We start from the raw sequence: 17245 nt of genomic DNA, 5'->3' as shown, positions 1-17245 counted from the left end.
CTGACACCCTCACACAGACATACAGACATGCAAAACCCAAAAGTACATTAAACAAAAAAAATAAAAGTTCCAACCAGAAACTCCCACCAAAGAGACAAAGTCAGTCAAGCATGGTGTAGCTTACAAACTGCCCGTACCCGTGGTTCTCTCCTGACCCTCGAGCTCTGGTACCCCTGGTTCTCTCCTGACCTTTGAACTCCGGAAAGGTGCAAACCACCTGAGCCCAAACACTAGAATGATCTGCTTCCAATCTCAGCTACGCCACAGCCAGCCTCAGGCAATTCAATTAACCTCCGTTTCTATAAAACAGATAAAAACAGCACCTGTCCTAACTAACCCAGAGAACTGTTCAAAGAGCAAAGTGAAGCCCTGTTACAGTGAAAGGACCTGTGTAGCCCACAGGAGGATTCCATCATCTGCCTTCTACACATACCGGACTCCTCGGGACTCAGCAGAAAAGCTTTTCAGTCTCCTGGCCCTCCTAACTGCTGTCTTCGTCCTTCCTCTCCCCTTTCCGCAATCCCGCCCTAGGAACCTCTGCTTGCTTCAGACTTCATCCGCGGGGTCACTTCCTTTAACACGGCGTGCCAAGCCTCCCCCTTTCTAGTGGTGCAGATTCTCTTCCCATGTCACATGGCAACTGCACATACCTTAACCTGTCATATCTGTCTCAATAGAACGTAACTGTCTACAGGCAGGTCCATCTTCTCCCAGACAACGCCTAAGACATAATGTGATTGGCAAATGAGTGGACTTCAAATAGCAATCAATCACTTATTGTTATGTAACAAGTACGTAAGATACTCACAGCAAATGTTGAGATATTGAGCAGATACTGGCAATCATGTTTGCATATTAGAATCATCTATAAACATTTAAAACAGTAAACTAAAAAAGGTATATTAGCACAACTAGTAGAGGCAAAGAATCAGAAATTCAAAGCTATCTCTGCTACAGTTAGAGGCCACCATGGGCCATATTAGACCCCATCTTTTAAAACAAACATACAGAGAGAGAGAGAGAGAGAGAGAGAGAGAGAGAGAGAGAGAGAGAGAGAGAGATTAAAGTAAACTTAAGACAGACATCAGTGCTTTTATTAATATTGAAAAGTAATTCAAACATACTCAAAATTAAAAACTTTTACCTACACATAAATTACATTACTCTAAGACCTTACAGATCAAAATCTTGCAACCCATCTGCACAAACATTAATTTAACTTTCACAACAACTATGTGAGTTAAGCGTTTCTTCTCTTTTCTTCATGAAGAACTAGATTTAAGTAAGTATCTAAGTTGCTTTTCTGGGTAACTTTATACCCAGTTCCTTCCCAGGAAAGCGACAAAGGTTGCGGTAACACACGCAGGCAAAACACTTACATATGTAAAAAAAAAAAAAATTAAAACAAAGAAAAACTACTTCAAAACACTATGACTTGCCTTTAAAAAAATAGTAAATCATAGTAATGAGGAATTAAAGAACCTCAAATTCTTCCTAGACTTATTACTTCAAGATCCTTAACAAGGAATAATTTGGTTGGTTGGTTTGTTCTGACAGGGTCTCTGGTCACCAGGCTGACCTCAGACCTATTATGTAGCCAAAGATGACCCTAACCTTCTGATCTTCTCACTCTAGAGTGCTGGAATTACAGGCACATGCCATCAAACCCGGCTCTCTGTGGTGCTGGGGATCGTATATGCTAGGCAAGTGTTCTATCAACTGAGCCACATGCCAGCCCACAGCGTAATCTAGAGAGTCATAAAACATGCATGAAAGCAAAAACAGAAACACGAAAAAATATTTTAAAAAAAAGAGGGGTTCTAAGAAGAGAAAGTTATTTTTGAGGAAAGGCTGAAAACAGGACAGTGCATAACGCAATAAATACACAAGGCAGGGCAAGAAATGCTATATTCAAGCTGCTAACAACTTTTTTCTAGTTCATAAAATTTATGCCATCATAAAATTTTCAGCATTTTTTTTTTTATCTAGCTCAAACTGTGTTCTCTGGTTAGGGTTTTCTTAAGATTAAGAAACTGAAATTAGGACAGGCGGTGGTGGCTCACGCCTTTAATCCCAGCGCTTGGGAGGCAGAGGCAGGCGGATCTCTGTGAGTTTGAGGACAGCCTGATCTATAGAGTTCCAGGACAGTCAAGGTTACTCAGAGAAATCCTGTCTTGAGAAAAAAAATTAAAAAACAAAAAACTGAAATTAGGAAGCAACCTAAAGGGATGTTTCTAGTGTCCCAGAGTCTAGATGGACAGAGTTCCAAAGTCAATACAATAGAGGCAGAAGTAAGCTACTGTGCCTAGAATCCCGAAGTGTGCTCCACGCCAATACTCAGGCATTGGCTGAGATGTGTTTTCCAGCAAACTGACACTGCTCTATGACCTTTGGTCTCCTAACTCAAAAAATGGGAATACAGGGCTACTGTGAAACCGATGAAAATACACCCAGGAAAAACCCTTTTCCCACAGAAATGATTAACTGCTCATGGTGCTCATGTGCTTCGGTCTTCCTAATGCACAAACAAGGGCAGCTACACGAAGAAAATTTCATTCTCGCTCCAATAACATTTTTTTATTTGTAAAATATTCCCATGCCCCCATGAATAAAAACTCAAGCACCCTGAAAACAAGAAATAGTGCGTGGCTGCTAGGATCAGGTGGATATGGATGAGAACTGAGGCTTGTCACTTACATGCAGCCAGTCTTTGAACGACTTTCCTGTACCGCGACAAGCCTCTGCTTCTTCACCTCCGAGACACCAACATTATCATAAGTGGTTATTCTACGAGTTGGAAAAAAAACCCACCTTCTACTTGCTGTAATTTAAAAATACTGGCCACTACTCCTAGCTTCAAAATGATTTTTGAAGTGTGTTTATTAAAATGACACTTGCTTAACAACCTTCCTGTAAATGGGGAGGGGGCACAAAGGCAGCTTCCTCTCACCTTTACAATTAAATCCCTCTATTTGCCCATTCATTTCAATATTTCCTTAAGGGCTTGGGCTACCCCCTATATACAGGTGAATACCCACCCCAGAGAAGGGCTGGTACGTGCAGAGATGAGCCCAGTTACTGTTCCTAAGGTCAAGGACGAATCAACAAAGCCACTTCTCTGAGGGATGTTAGGCAAGGGGACGCCTGGGCACGCTGGGTTAGGCTAGTAAGAAACTGACAAATGCACTGGGCTGGAGAAGTGATTCGGTGCAGCGCTTTCCACGCAAGCACGAGGACTTGAGTCTGGATCCCCAGCACCTGTGTCTCAAACTGGGAGCCGGAATATACCCGCTAAACCCTGCTGGGAGCCAGAGTAGACGGCTAATCCCAGCACTGCCTAGACAGTCAAGAGGATGTCTGGGGGTTGCTGGCCAGCCAGTCTACCTGGCTGTGAGAGACCCACGTCTCAAAGAATACGGTGGAGAAGCAATTGAAGACGCTCAACAGACACAAATGCACACACATAGCACATACACACAAGAAAACAATACATGCATACATATATATACACACACACAGAAAGTGAAAGAAATAAAACACTTCTAGAGTTTCATAAGGAAGTCATGGGCTCAAGTAAGCCTTTACATGGCTTTAAACATCACTAGAAAAAGACCAAAACCACAGGCCATCTAGAAGAGACAGTTTCACGTTCAGACCCAAAAGTCTGACTTGCAGAAGTCAGGCCTACAAAACCAAGCTGTAAATTCTCAAGAAAGAATCGTGGCCTACGATATCTCAGCAGTTTTCAGGCCATGGCTAAAACAATATTCTAAGTTGGAAAGCTCTGGAGGCTTTTTTTTCTCTAGTAGAGAGACAGCAACGCCAGGAAAAGGCCTGCAGTGTCGCTCAAGAAACTGAGACAGGAAGGCTGGCGCACATTTATAGTCAATCTGGGCTACAAAGACCCTTGTTTCACAAAATACTAAAAAAAAAAACAGGGAGGGGAGGAAGGTAGCTAACTAAGATGGCTAAAGGAAAAACGAATGTCCCAAAACGGTAAGATTCTTCTGGACTTGCAAATCGGAAAGGCTTGCTCTTCACTCCCGCTATTCTCTGACAAGACCACAACGCAGCAGCTGGCTGTCAGAGGACTAAATCACAGCATTCACCCAACAAACGCCTGAGTGTCCGTGCCGCTGTGGTCAGTCACTCACTCCTCGAGGCTCTGAGCGATGAACTTGAACAGAGAGACTTCCAGCCCTCAAGGAGCATTCACTCTGGTGGCAAGAGATGGATCGGAGGGAAGGGAATGGCAGGGTCCAAATACTGCAAGTAAGAAAAAGGGGGGGGGGGACAACGGGACACAGAGGACACGGCGCTGGTTTGACCAAAACACAGATCTTTAAACTCTGTAGTGGTTTCTCAACCTTAATAAGCATCAGGATCATTTGGAGGGCCTAAGAAAGCAGGGATCTCTGGGCCCCAAGCCTGATCTTTTTATTTTGTAGGTTGGGATGAGACTCAACAATAAGCTGACAAATTCCCTGGTTGACACCACTGGTCCAAGAGCCAGGCTTTTGTTCCATCCAGATTAGGTAACCCAGCTCAGGAGCTCACAGGACTTCTTTCATCCATTCTCATAGTCAAGCATTCGAGCACTTATTCATAGTCCCAGGAGCAGTGCTAGGAGCTAAGTCTAAATATACCCTGACCTCAAATAATTCACAGAGATAGGCCGAATGGCACGGGCCTAGAACCCCAGCTACTCAGAAGCTAGAAGCAGGAGGATTCCAAGTTCAAGGACTGCCTGAACTATACATGGAGTTCAAAGGCCAGCCTGAGCAACTTGGGTAGGTCCTCTCTCAAATTAAAAAGTAGATCCAACGAGATGGGTCAACAGGTCAAAGGGAAAAAAAAGTCCTTGCTTTAAAGAGCATGCCTGATGATGACCTTAAGTTCCACCCCTGAAACCCACTGTGAGGAGAGACTAAGCCAGCTCCTGAAAGTTGTCCTCTGACCTCCATGAAACTCCCACTAACACTCACACAATAACAACAGATAACATTTAAAAATATGTAGGGCTAGCAAGATGGTTCACCCAGAAAGGGTGCTTGCCTCTAAGCTTGATAACCTGAGTTTGATCCCTGGGAAGAAGAGACCCGGTTCTCCAACGCTGCCCTCTGATCTTCATACAAGCCCTACGAGATTCACAAGCCGCTGGACCTAATGGTCTCCCAGCTAGGAAGCTAAGGAAGGAGAACCACAGGTTCACTGTCTGAGCTACAGAATGAATCCAAGGCCGGTCCTGACTCAAAATTTTGAAATGTTCAATGTGATAAGGGTTGGGGATATAGCTGAGCAGTAGAACACTTGATCCCTAGTACCACGGGGGGGGGGGGGGGGGGGGGGGGGGAGGTGTGGACTCTCACTACGAGACTGCTGACGGAAAGAGGACTTTACAGGAGCAGCTCACTCCCAAAGAAGACTAGGAGAAAAGAGGGACTAGCTCTCAGAGAGCCAACAAAGAACTCCGTCCAGGCAGGAAATGGGTGGAAAGCAGCACTCCGGGCCAAGCGGCACACGGAAAAGAGACAAGAAAAGGGGGACGTAGGACACCATGCATGGCCTGGGCTCCAGAGGTTTCTTATTCCATCCTGAAGAGTCTGATCCTTCAACTGTGAAAAGAGAGGGAGGGCTGGGGTGGGGTGGGGGCAGGAAGCATTTCCATGACCAGTTTTGTTTTACAAAGACCTCCCTCAAGGTGCACAGCTTCCTGCAAACCTAGCACGAGGCGTCAAAGCAGGTTCTCAGAAAACATACATTGAATTGGACTGGATAAGCTACGTGTCAAGGGCAGCTCTTACAGATGAGGGGCAGTCACTTTCCCTAAGGACTTGCTTTGGCCGGGACAAGACTTGTAAGACAGGTCCAGCAACCTCAATTACTGCACACCATTCCCTGCTCGGCTAGAGTCCCCCAGAGGGCTTTCATTGTTTACACGTCTACCTCACCCACTAAACTTTGAGCTCTCAGACTTGTGAGCAAAGACCGACTGTATCCTGCACTTGAAATCCACACAGACCTTAAGACCTTAGCAGGGCAGCCTGAACCATTGGAGCACTCCAGAGTCTAGGTTACCTAGGTTATTACTATGTTGGGTGAACAGATGAATAAATATGCAAACTGATCAGGCCAAGCCATGAGTTCAAACATAAGACTACGAAGAGGCTTCGGGGGAATGTGGCTTCTCGTTGAGGTGGCTTGAGTTCGAGTATACATGATTTAGGATTTCCAAACAGAGTGAGCGCGTTAAAAATGCAGACACTGAAACCTCTGTGGGCTACTAGGCGCCCCAACGGGGACAACTGTGTTCTACCAGGAAGGATGCCAGCAAAGACTGAGCAGTGAGGAGTATTCTTCGGTGGAATCCTGAAAGCGGGGTAGGTGATTGCTACCTAGCTGCTTGTTTCTGAAGAGGGGACCTGTTCAAGGTCACACAGGAAGGAGGTGCTGCCGAAAGAGGTATCGCTGAACAACCCTCCTGACAGGGTTGAGACCCTTAAACATAGGGACAAAGCTTCCCTCAAGAAAGATCCTTAAAATAGAAGTACTAACATTACGATTAACCTTTCCGTTTACCTGTCGCAGTTCTGGGAGTATTGTAAAGGGTAGGGTAATTATCCAAGGGGTTTAACACAAGGAACTTAGGCTAAAATATTTAATCACCCAATAATTGTCAAGTATTCTTCCAAAACACTCACAGTATTGTTTACCGTTAAAAGGTTGAATAATTCTGTAAAGGTTGGAATAATTCACGCCCTTTTGTAATGGGCGTGAAAAAGACTAGGATTCTCATCCTCCTTTCCCCAAGTCTGTGCGGAACTTCCCAAGTGACGGGGTACTCCCGGCGTGGGGGAGGGGCGGCACAAGTCATTGACTTCCAGTCTTTATTTTTCAAGACGATGAACCCGCAAAGTGATTCCCAAACCAGGACCGACCCCAAAGACCCAAAACCGCCCTGCTTTACTAAACGTCTGCGTCACGGGTCCGTTCCAGCGTCCCGGGACCCCGAAGGGACCGGGACCTGTGGTCCCTCCCCCGCCAGAGCGCGCCTTCGGGGTCCCCCAGGGTCCCGGCTGCGGGGACCCGCGGTCGCCTCTGAGCTGGCACCGGGGGCCTTTGTTGGCCCGAAGGGGAGCGGTCGGTCGGCCTCGCGGGGCGGCGCCCGCCTCTGCTCACCTGACGCCCCTGCCCCCGCGCCTTCCCCGACCCGCGCCCGCGCCCGGACGTCGCGATGCGGGGAGCACCGGGCGGGGGGGGGGGTTCTCTCACCTTCTGCACTCGCTCTGCTCCTCCTCCTCCTCCTGGCGGCGGCCGCCGAGACCGGGGAGAGCGCGGCGGGGTGCGCGGGCGGCCGCCCCGCGTTCTCCGGGTACCTCACGCCCGGGGTTCTAAGGCGGGCCGCTGCGGGCCGCGGGGAGCGGGGGGCGCGCCGGGATGGCGAGGGGGCGGGGTGCGCTCGCTGAGGGGGAGACTGGGGAGAGCGCGGGCTGTGAGCGGGGAGAGGCGACTGCGGGGAGCCGGCGATGGCGGAGGGGATCCCGTGCAGCCTACGGGCGGAGCGGGGCGGGATGGGGTCGGGCAGCGGTGCGGGGCGCCCACCGCGCGGCCGTACCTTCGGCCCCCGTCGCAGCCTGGCTATTGTATGCAGCCCGGCTGGCCGCCGCCGCGCCCTGCAGCCCCGCCCCGGCCCCGCCTCCTTCAGATCGGCCACGCCCCCTCCTGCCGGACTCCGCCCCCCGCAGGTGGGAGGGGGCGGGAGCGCCTGCCCGACCCACGTGAACCGGACCAACCACGCCGGGGGAGGGGGGGGGAGGTGGAAGGCCCCGCGCCTGGATGACGTCATCAGCGCTTGACGCCAAAGGCCGAGGATCACCTGGCGGCCACGTGACGTCACTGGGGCCGGGCGTCTCTGCGAGTCTGGAGGGGTGGAACGCGGGGAGCCCCTCGGTTGCAAAGCACCAGCGCATCCCCTAGCTCGCCAAGAGTTGAAAGTGTGAAAGCTGTCGGGGCTCGGGCCATCTCCCAGCCGGACATCTACTCTTTTATCTTGGGATTGGCGGTCTGAGAAATGTTAGGTGTCACATGCAAGGGTGGTGGAAGAAATAGCAGAGACGGTCGAGCTAGACTGAATTCATGTGGGGAAAAAAAAAAAAAAAAAAGAGGCTCCTTTTCTGGCTCCCTCCCACCACCGAGGCTACTTTTGACGCAAACTTTTCTCCTGAGCTCAGATTCTCTATTTCTCACTTCGTGGAAAACAGCGTTCACTACTTACTTGTCCTGCTGTGACTCGGATTCAGTACGTCCAAAACCGGCGCACTATAACTCTGAGCCGAACTCAAAGCCTTGTTTCACACCCCAGATGTTCAAGTTAAGACTTTGAATCCAAGCCGGGCATGGTGACGCACGCCTGTAATCCCAGAACGCGAGCGGAAGAGGCAAGCGGATCTCTGAGTTCGAGGCCAGCCTGGTCTAGAGAGCAAATTCCAGAGCAGCCATAATTACACAGAGAAACCCTGCCTAGAAAAGACAAAAAAATAAATAAATAAATAAAACTAGGGGGCTGGAGAGATGGCTCAGAGGTTAAGAGCACTGACTGCTCTTCCTAGAGATTCTGAGTTCAATTCCCAGCAACCACATGGTGGCTCACAACCATCTGTAATGAGATCTGGTGCCCTCTTCTGGCCCGCAGGCATACATGCAAACAGAACACTGTATACTGAAGAAACAAATAAATAAATAAAAAAAATTTGAATTTCCAAGCCTTCCAACTTCTTCATAGTAAATAACACTTGGCTATCCTAACTTGGCCTTGGCTTCTTTAAACTTTAGCTTTACAATAAACAACAACAACAACAATAATAATAGTAATAATAATAGCTGCAATTTAGCCACCACTGTCCTTGAAAATAAGGGGTATTTCTAGAGTCCTTTTCCCTTGCTGTGGTCAGCCAATGAACCACCATCCAGCCGCCCTCTAAGCCAGATCTCATTCTCAACATTTATTTCAAACTCTGCTTCCGACTTGTAAAATCTGCAAAAAAAAAAAAAAAAAAAAAAAAAAAAGTTGTCAAGCCTTGCCTTCTCTCTAGTCACTACCATCACTTGGGCAACAGAAGCAACCTTTAGTGTCTCGAAATCTAACCCGTTATGGTCTCTGGTCTCTCCTTCCCCTGTTTGAACAGTCTGGGAGACTTTATAGCTTTTAGGATAAAGTCCAAACTTTAACACAGCACATACAGGCTGGCTGCTTATACCAGGCTTTCTAGCTTCATCGTACACTCTACCCTCGCGGTCACATCAGAACACTACCTAATGCTTTTTAACAGTCTTCTTCCTATCAAGGAGCCCTTCCTTCCTTATCTGACTGGACGACACCTATTCATTCTGCACCGTGAAACTCCAGGGTCACATTTGTTTAGGAATTTGACTATTAGTTCTAAGGTTCCCTGAACTTAACAATATCAAAAGTTTTTCACATCTATTTTCTCCCTCTTACTCTCTGCCCCTTTCTTTCTTTCTTTCTTTCTTTCTTTCCTTCCTCCTTTCTTCCTTTTTCTTTCCTTCCTTCTTCCCTCCCTTCCTCCTTCCCTTCTTTCTGTTTTTCTCTCTTTCAGGATTCTTGAATGGCTGACCTAGAACTTGTGACCATCCACCTGCCTCAACCCCCCACTTGTGTGCACCACCTCGCCTGGCTCTTTTATCCCAAGTACAGGTGTAGTAACTGTAACTGTCTATCCAACTCCATCCGTTTCACAAATCCTATTCCTCTCTGTATCTTCCACACTTGGAGCGTGTTACGTAGCATCAATTGATCTGTTAAAAATAAATTTAATAGCCTGGGGGTGGCATAGGCCTTTAATCCTAGCATTCAAGAGGTGGGAGCAGGCAAATCACTGAGATCCTGTGTCCAAAACAATGTATTTAATAAATGCTTACTGTGTGCTCCTGTTCTGAGTACCTCATTAACACTATCTCCCTAAAGAAACCTCTAACAACCCTTTAAGGTTTCATACTGTTTCTCTTTGATGGGGAAACTGAGGCATATGCACAGGGCATAATATACTCTAGGATCACAAGCCGAAAAATCCATCCTAATCTACACTATCTCTGCATCTGCACAGCAGACAGATAATACTGCTAATACTCTCTGCTTGGAATTCCCACCTTACTCTTTTCTGCCCTGTGACAGGCCCAAGGCAGCTTCTTTATTAATCAGTGGTATGTAGAGGGAAATCCCACATCAGGGGTGCTTGCTAGAGGCAAACACACCCTAATGTGTCTACCCCAATTGTTAGATACCGTTTGCTGTTTGGTGCCAAAGCAAATCATCAAGACATCTCTAGCAACCTTTTACATTGTGTTTCTCTGTTTGTTTTCCAGACAGGGTCTTCCTGTATAGCCCAGAGCTAGCCCCAAAGTCAAGATCCTCAGCGCCCTGAGTACATGGATTACAGGCTTGGCACACACAACCGTTCATTCAGGACATCCCCTGAAACATGGTCTGCTCTCCCGGATGCCGAAGATGACGGGCTTTGTTGTTTTTCAGTCTTCCGTGGAGATTCTCTGGATTTCACGTGACATCCTGAGTTGATACGCGAGTAATGACCTGAGCCTGAAATTTCTTCGAGACTCTCAAGATTGCTAACAAAACACAACCGACAACACAAAATGTGACGCAGCCCTTCCATCTCTCCAGGGCTAGAGCTTCCTCTCCGCAGGGCTGAGATTTCTCCGTGGAAATCTGGGACCTACACAGGCAGAACATTCTTAGATATTATAATGGTGTGTGGCCTACGGAGTGCCATACTGCTTGATAAAAATTCTATTATTTGGCCTGGAGAGATGGCTCAGCGGTTAAGAGCACTGGCTGCTCTTCCAAAGGTCCTGAGTTCAATTCCCAGCAACCATATGATGGCTCACAGCCATCTGTAATGAGATCTGGTGCCCTCTTCTGGCGTGCGGGCATACATGGAGACAGAATGTTGTATACATAATAAATAAATCCTTTTAAAAAAATCTGTTATTTAACATTTCATTTGTCTGAATGGGAAGGCTTTTGGCTGGGCTAGTTTTCCATCAACTTGACATAGCTGGAGTCATCTGAGAGGATGAAATCCCAGTTGAGAAAATGTCTCCAGAAGATCTGGCTGTAGGGAGGGCGTTTTCTTAACTAGTGATCCATTACAGGGTTGGAGGGGGCCGCAACAAGTCTGCCCCCCCCCCCTGGGCAGGTGGTCCTGAGTTCTGTAAGAAAGCAGGCTGAGCAAGACAGGAAGAACAAGGCAGTAAGCAGTGTCCCTCCACAGCCTCTGCATCAGCTCCTGCTTCCAGGTTCCTGCGCTGCTTGAGTTCCTGCCCTGACTTCCTTCAGTGATGGAGTATGATGTGGAAGAGTAAGCTAAATAAACCCTTTCCTCCCAACTTTCTCTGGGTCCATGTTTCTCATCATAGTAGGCGGAACCCTAGCTAGGACAGCTTTAATTCTTCTTTATTCCTATAAGGACAAATGTTTAAAAAAAAAAAAAAAAAAAGAGCATCCCTGTGCTAGGGCTATGTCAGGACTTTTTAATGCTGCTTGAACATTTATTTTGTGCGTATGTGTATGAGCGCATATGCCATAGTTCGTGTGTGGACCAGAGGACAACATTCAGGAGTCAGTTCTCTCCTTCTGCCGTGTGGGTTCCGTACACCAATTCAGGTCATCGGGCTTGGTGGCAAGCATTGTTTACCCACCGTACCGTCTTGTCAATACCTGTGACGTGATTTAATGTCTTCCTTCCACTTATACTTCCAGTCTGACAGCAGACAAAGAGCCTTAACCCTCATGATGATGGAGTGTGACAGCTATCAACTGTGGGGACTTCTTATTGCCATCTTACCAATGACTATTAAGTTCCAGAATTCCATCCGAAGAGCAGAGTCATTTTGGATACCAATTATCTAATCCTGAGTTTCAAAAAAAAAAATCAGAGTCTGCTATAAATACTTATATGTAACATAAACACAATGTTCACTTAGGAGCTGATCTGGAAAACAGGAGTGGTGTGGGAAAGCCAATGGGGAGCGTGTGGGAACCTTGGAGAAAGGCAGGCTTCCTGGAAGAGACCCTGAAAGAGGAGCCTTATCTACTGCAAGAATTCCTCCTCTCCTAAAAGCTGTCCCCAGGCTGTCGAGGGTCCTAGACTTAATGACTTTGATTGCAGGTCTATCCTACTAATCTGACATCAGAGACTCTCCTCCTAACCCCCACCCCAGCCCCTGCAATCAAGTCCCTGCAGAGAGGTGAGGAAGGCGCGTGGTGGACACTAGCTCCATGTCGCAGTGTACAGAGAGTTGCAACTTTCCAAGCCTGCAGCTGAAATCGGAGATGGACTCAGGGAATGCGATACAGGAAGGGTCCGCCTATAATGAAAACTTCGGTTTCATTACAGGTTCATCTTACAAACCAAGTTTAGTAGAGGATGCCAAACTTGTGCCCACTCCTATCTGGAAGACGTGTGGATTTTAATTACTCCACAACCGCAACACCTTGGGGTTAGCAACCTTTGCTATTAATTTATTGCCAGCAATATGTCATGTGACTGTGTGTTCTTACCTTAATTTACATTCTTTTGATTGCTAAGGCAGCTGTGCTTTTTGATGGCTGTTTAATTGGCTGTTTGACTGACTGGATTTGAGATAGGGTCTCACTATGCAGATCTGACTGGCCTAGAATTTGCTGTCTAAACCAGCCGGCCTTGAACTCACAGAGATTCACCTGCCTCCTCTGCCTCTCAAGTGCTGGGATCAAAGGTGTGCGCTACCACACCTATTTTTTGGAAACAAGGCTCCAGGAAGCAGCTCAGACTGGACTCAGTTGAAGCTGACATTGAACTCCTGGTCTTCCTGCCTGCACCATGCCCAGTGGGGTAAAGAATCCATTTCAATCTTCTGTTTAAACGGTTTTAGCTATTGGGATAGAACTTGCATAAAATGAAGCACATGCATTTTAGGTGTTTTGCATCGTGGCGACAAATATCTATCTTCATAAACACTGACAAAGCCCATGTGGCTCAGAAAGTTCCATCTCCTAGCTCCCCACCCCCACCCTGCAATCAATGACCGGTTTACTGTTCCCATGAGTTAGTTGGGCTTGCTCTAAAAATTCATTCTGCAAATGCTTCTTTGCAACCAGTTCTTCCGTAATATTTTTGCCATGTCGGGGCTTGAACACAGAGCCTTGCACATTGTAGGCGAACACGCTACCATGAACTACACACACTTGCGTGCACACCAGAGCAAATACGTAAATAAAACCATAGTTATTCTGGCCTTTAGGAAGGACGCTTCTGTGACTTCTGAGGCTGCAAGGAGATGATTTCGGCAACAACCTGAGGAAGCTTGGAACCCGTTGAAGACGGTGCAGCTCACCGGACTCATGAAAAAGGATCCCCCTGACGCCACCACCCAAGGCCTGACCCACAGAAACCGCAAGAGCAAATGCGTCTCAAGCAGTGTTGTGATGATCTGTAAGTAATAGAAGCTACACGGGAGCAGGGAGGGAAGGACGCTGGAGATAAATTCTACTCCCTACTGGTGTCTTCCCTTTCTTCCTCCTTCCTCTTCCCATAAAGGCAGATGTGGGATCTGCAGCTGAGCAGCAGTCCTGAAACTATGAGGAAAAGGCCAAGGAAATCGCCAAGATCTTCAGTCTGAGTCATCGACCCCAGGCCAGGCGCCACCTGCCTCCAGCTGTTCTGTGAAGGGAGAGCGGGGCAGGTTGGGTCTGTTTGGGTGTTTGTGAGCTGCGGTTTCTCAGGGTCCTCTTCCTTGCAGTCGGGTGCTTTTCTTCAGCGGTACAGCGTGTCCCCGGGAGGTTCCAATGTCGGCTTCGCCTGGTTCCGTTTTGACAGCTTTGTTCGCTGCGCCCCTTGAATGTAGCCAGCGCTCTGCTAGCTCTACCGTCCCCGGGACTGTTAATGTTCACTCCAGGAGATGGAGTAAGAGGGTCCTAAGAAACGGGCCCCTCCCCTGGGGTTCCAATCGCGTTGTCCTCTGGCCACCCACCTCGCATTTATTCCTAGACACGCTAAAGTACATGAGGAGAAAGCTGAGCAGGGCTGGGATTTTTCGGCTGATGCAGCTTGCCTGAGAGGCACTAAGGCGTCAACCCCAAGCAGCTCACTTGTTCGCCAGGCTGGACTTGTTTTGGTTTCTTGGCTCGTTCCGTATTGAGGATGGATGGTTGTTTCTTTTACTTCTCCCCAGGAAAAGCCACAGACCTGTGAAATGGTGTCACCACTGTGGAAAACTACAGACATGCTTTTTTTTTTCCCAAAAATTAAAAATGAGGCCATGGTGACGCACGCCTTTAATCTCAGCAGTCAGGAGGCAAAGGAAGGTGGATCTCTGTGAGTTCGAGGCCAGCTTGGTCTACAGAGCTAGTTTCAGGACACAGAGACATACAGAGAAACACTGTTTTGGAGAAAACAAAAACCAACATAAAAAAAAAAAACAGCTGAGGGGTGGCTCCGGGGCAAACAGTGTGCACGGCTCTTGCAGGAGGACTGAGTGCAGAGAATTCTCAGAACAGGCTGGTTCGCTAGACTAGAGCCAAAACCTCATGCTCCAGATTCAGCAAGAGACCCTGCCTCAAAATAGAATGCACGGAACAATGCCCAAAGATGCCCAGTGTCAACCTAGGCTTCAACACACACATGTACGAATGCACACACACGTTCACATGTACCCTCATACACACGAACACACACACACACACACACACACACACACACACACACACACACACATATATATACCAAAAAAAAGCTTTAAAAAATAATAGAATGTGGTGGTCCTCTACTTTAAATCCCGTTACTTAGAGACTAAGGCAGCAGGATCTGTGTGAGTTTGAGGGCAGCCTGGGCTACATAGCATGTCCTAGAACAGTGTAGACTTCAATATTAGATCCCGTCTTCAAACAAAATTTTTAAATAAGATTAACATATGACCCAGGCATTCTACTTCTGGGAGCTGCAAGCAGAGTCTCGGGATGATATTTGTGTGCCCATATTCACAGCAGGTCTCTCCTAGGTAACCCGAAGACATCTGTAAAAACATCTGTAGTGGTTTGCATGAGAATGACTCCCATTGGCTGCTATGCTTGTATTGGTGGTCCCCAGTCAGTAGGATTGTTTGGGAAGGCTTAGGAGGTATGGCCTTGTTGGAGGAAGTGTGTCACTTTGAAATTTCAAAGCCCATGCCAGGTCCAGTCTCTCTCTCTGCCCATTTGCCTGCTGTTGTGGTCCCCTCTCTATGGTAATTGGCTCCCTCTCTGAAACTGTAAGCAAGCCCCCCCATTAAATGCTTCTTTTATAAGTTGCCTTGGTCATGGTGTCTTTTCACAGAGGTACAACAGTAGCTAAGACAGTATCCATCCAACCTATCCACCTAAGTGTCCTGCAAAGGACAGCTGATGGAGCAACGTGCGCCACAGACACACTCCGGAATATTTATTTCTCGGCCTTTTAAAAAGGGAGGGTGGCAAGACAGCTTTGTGGGGTAAAAGTGCTTGACCTCTGGCTGGGGAACCTGTGCTTGATCCCCAGAACCCACATGGTGGAAGGAGAAGTTCTTGGCTTCCAAGAGTTGTCTGACTTCTTCTAATGTGTGCTGTGGCATGTACAGCGCCCCCCCACACGTACATGCAAAACAAATAAATAAATGTAATAAAAAGTTTTAATAATTTTTTTTTTTTTGGTTTTTCGAGACAGGGTTTCTCTGTGGCTTTGGAGTCTGTCCTAGAACTAGTTCTGTAGACCAGGCTGGTCTCCAACTCACAGAGATCCGCCTGCCTCTGCCTCCCGAGTGCTGGGATTAAAGGCGTGCGCCACCATCGCTCGGCAAGTATTAATAATTTTAAAGGAAGAAAATCTTATGCTACCATACGAATAAAAATGAAGGATAGTGGAATACATTTGTGGTATTTATTTATCTAACACCGTGTGTATATTGGGGATGTGTGTATCTTAGTGGCTTTTGTTAGGACCATGACCAAGGCAACTGATAAAAGAAAGTGTTTGCCTGAGCTTCCTGTTTCAGAAGGTCACGGTCCAAGGTGGCAGAAATAGCCAAGAGCTCACATCTCGATAAACAAGTAGACCGTAGGGAGAACGCTGAGAGTGGCCTTGGCTTTTGAGACACACACGTACATACACACACACACACACACACACACACACACACACACACACCATGACACACCTCCTCCTCCAGCAAGGCCACACCTCCCAATCCTTCCCAAACAATCTACCAACTGGGGACCAAGTATGCAAACCTATGAGCCTCTGAGAGTCATTCTCATCCAAACCACCACAACGCACATGGATGCCAATGCTCATGAGAACCAGGCACGGTGACTTCCCCTGGAGCTGGAGCTACAGGCTGTGAGTGAGCTACCTGGCATGGGTTCTGGGAACAAAACTCGGGTCCCTCTGCAAGAGCAGTAAGCACCTGTAACCTCTGAGTCACCTCCCAGCCCCTGCCACATGTGTGACCCCGGAGTTGATGGAAACACAGGATCCTGGTAGCCTTGTTTGTCACGTGAAGGGGATACCTTAGGGACACCTCTGGTCGCCGCATGTACTCACGTGCACATATCACATGCTAAATAAATAAATAAACAAGCTAAATGGCTTTTACAAGAGTGGAAAATAAAAAAAACATAAATTTTAAATTTAACATACACTCTGAAAATAGAAAAAAAAGCTGAAAGGGAAGGTTTGAACCCAGAGCCAGCCCCTGCAGCCTCTGAGGAGCCTTTCCACCAGGCAGGGTGGTGGTACCAGGTCTTCATCCCCTGTGCAGCTGAATATGGACTGGAACTGAAGCACAGAGAGGGGTAGCATGAGACCCACAGAGCAATGACATCGATGGAAATGGGGATCAATCCTCTTTGCTGTTGTCGTTTTGTGTATTGAGACAGGGCTTCTCTGTGTAACCCTGTCTGTCCTGGAACTCACTCTGCAGCCCAGGCTGACCTCGAACTCACAGAGACCTGCCTGCCACTGCCTCCCGAGCGCTGGGGCTACAGGATTTCACCACCACTGCTGGGTGGGACCAGTCCTCCTTTTGTGGTCTATATAGTCCAGCTTCTCCTCCCCTACTTGATTCAAGGGAACAGGCAAGGCAGGTGCTTGTTACACTTGAGGACACCAAGACCCAGGAAGATGCTGAGTCTCTCAAGTGCTGCTACCAACTTTAT

The 17245-nt window shown here is 47.7% G+C and overlaps 1 protein-coding gene across 4 annotated transcripts in view; it reads right to left on the bottom strand.

The window, feature by feature from the left end:
• Positions 1-7612, bottom strand: part of Pak1 (p21 (RAC1) activated kinase 1) — a 95642-nt gene extending 88030 nt beyond the window's left edge. For 3 of the 4 annotated variants that reach the window (XM_050154497.1, XM_050154499.1, XM_050154502.1), the window contains exon 1: positions 7273-7612. The gene's annotated coding sequence lies outside the window, so the exon portion shown is untranslated. The remainder of the gene's footprint in view (positions 1-7272) is intronic. The other variant, XM_050154496.1, reaches the window with a different exon arrangement.
• Between the last annotated feature and the right edge of the window lie 9633 nt (positions 7613-17245).

The sequence above is a fragment of the Alexandromys fortis genome, unplaced genomic scaffold, assembly GCF_014885135.2.
Source record: "Alexandromys fortis isolate MF-2015 unplaced genomic scaffold, M_Fortis_MF-2015_v1.1 scaffold_77, whole genome shotgun sequence".
Lineage (NCBI taxonomy): Eukaryota > Metazoa > Chordata > Mammalia > Rodentia > Cricetidae > Alexandromys > Alexandromys fortis.
This window is presented reverse-complemented; position numbering and strand designations above follow the sequence as displayed.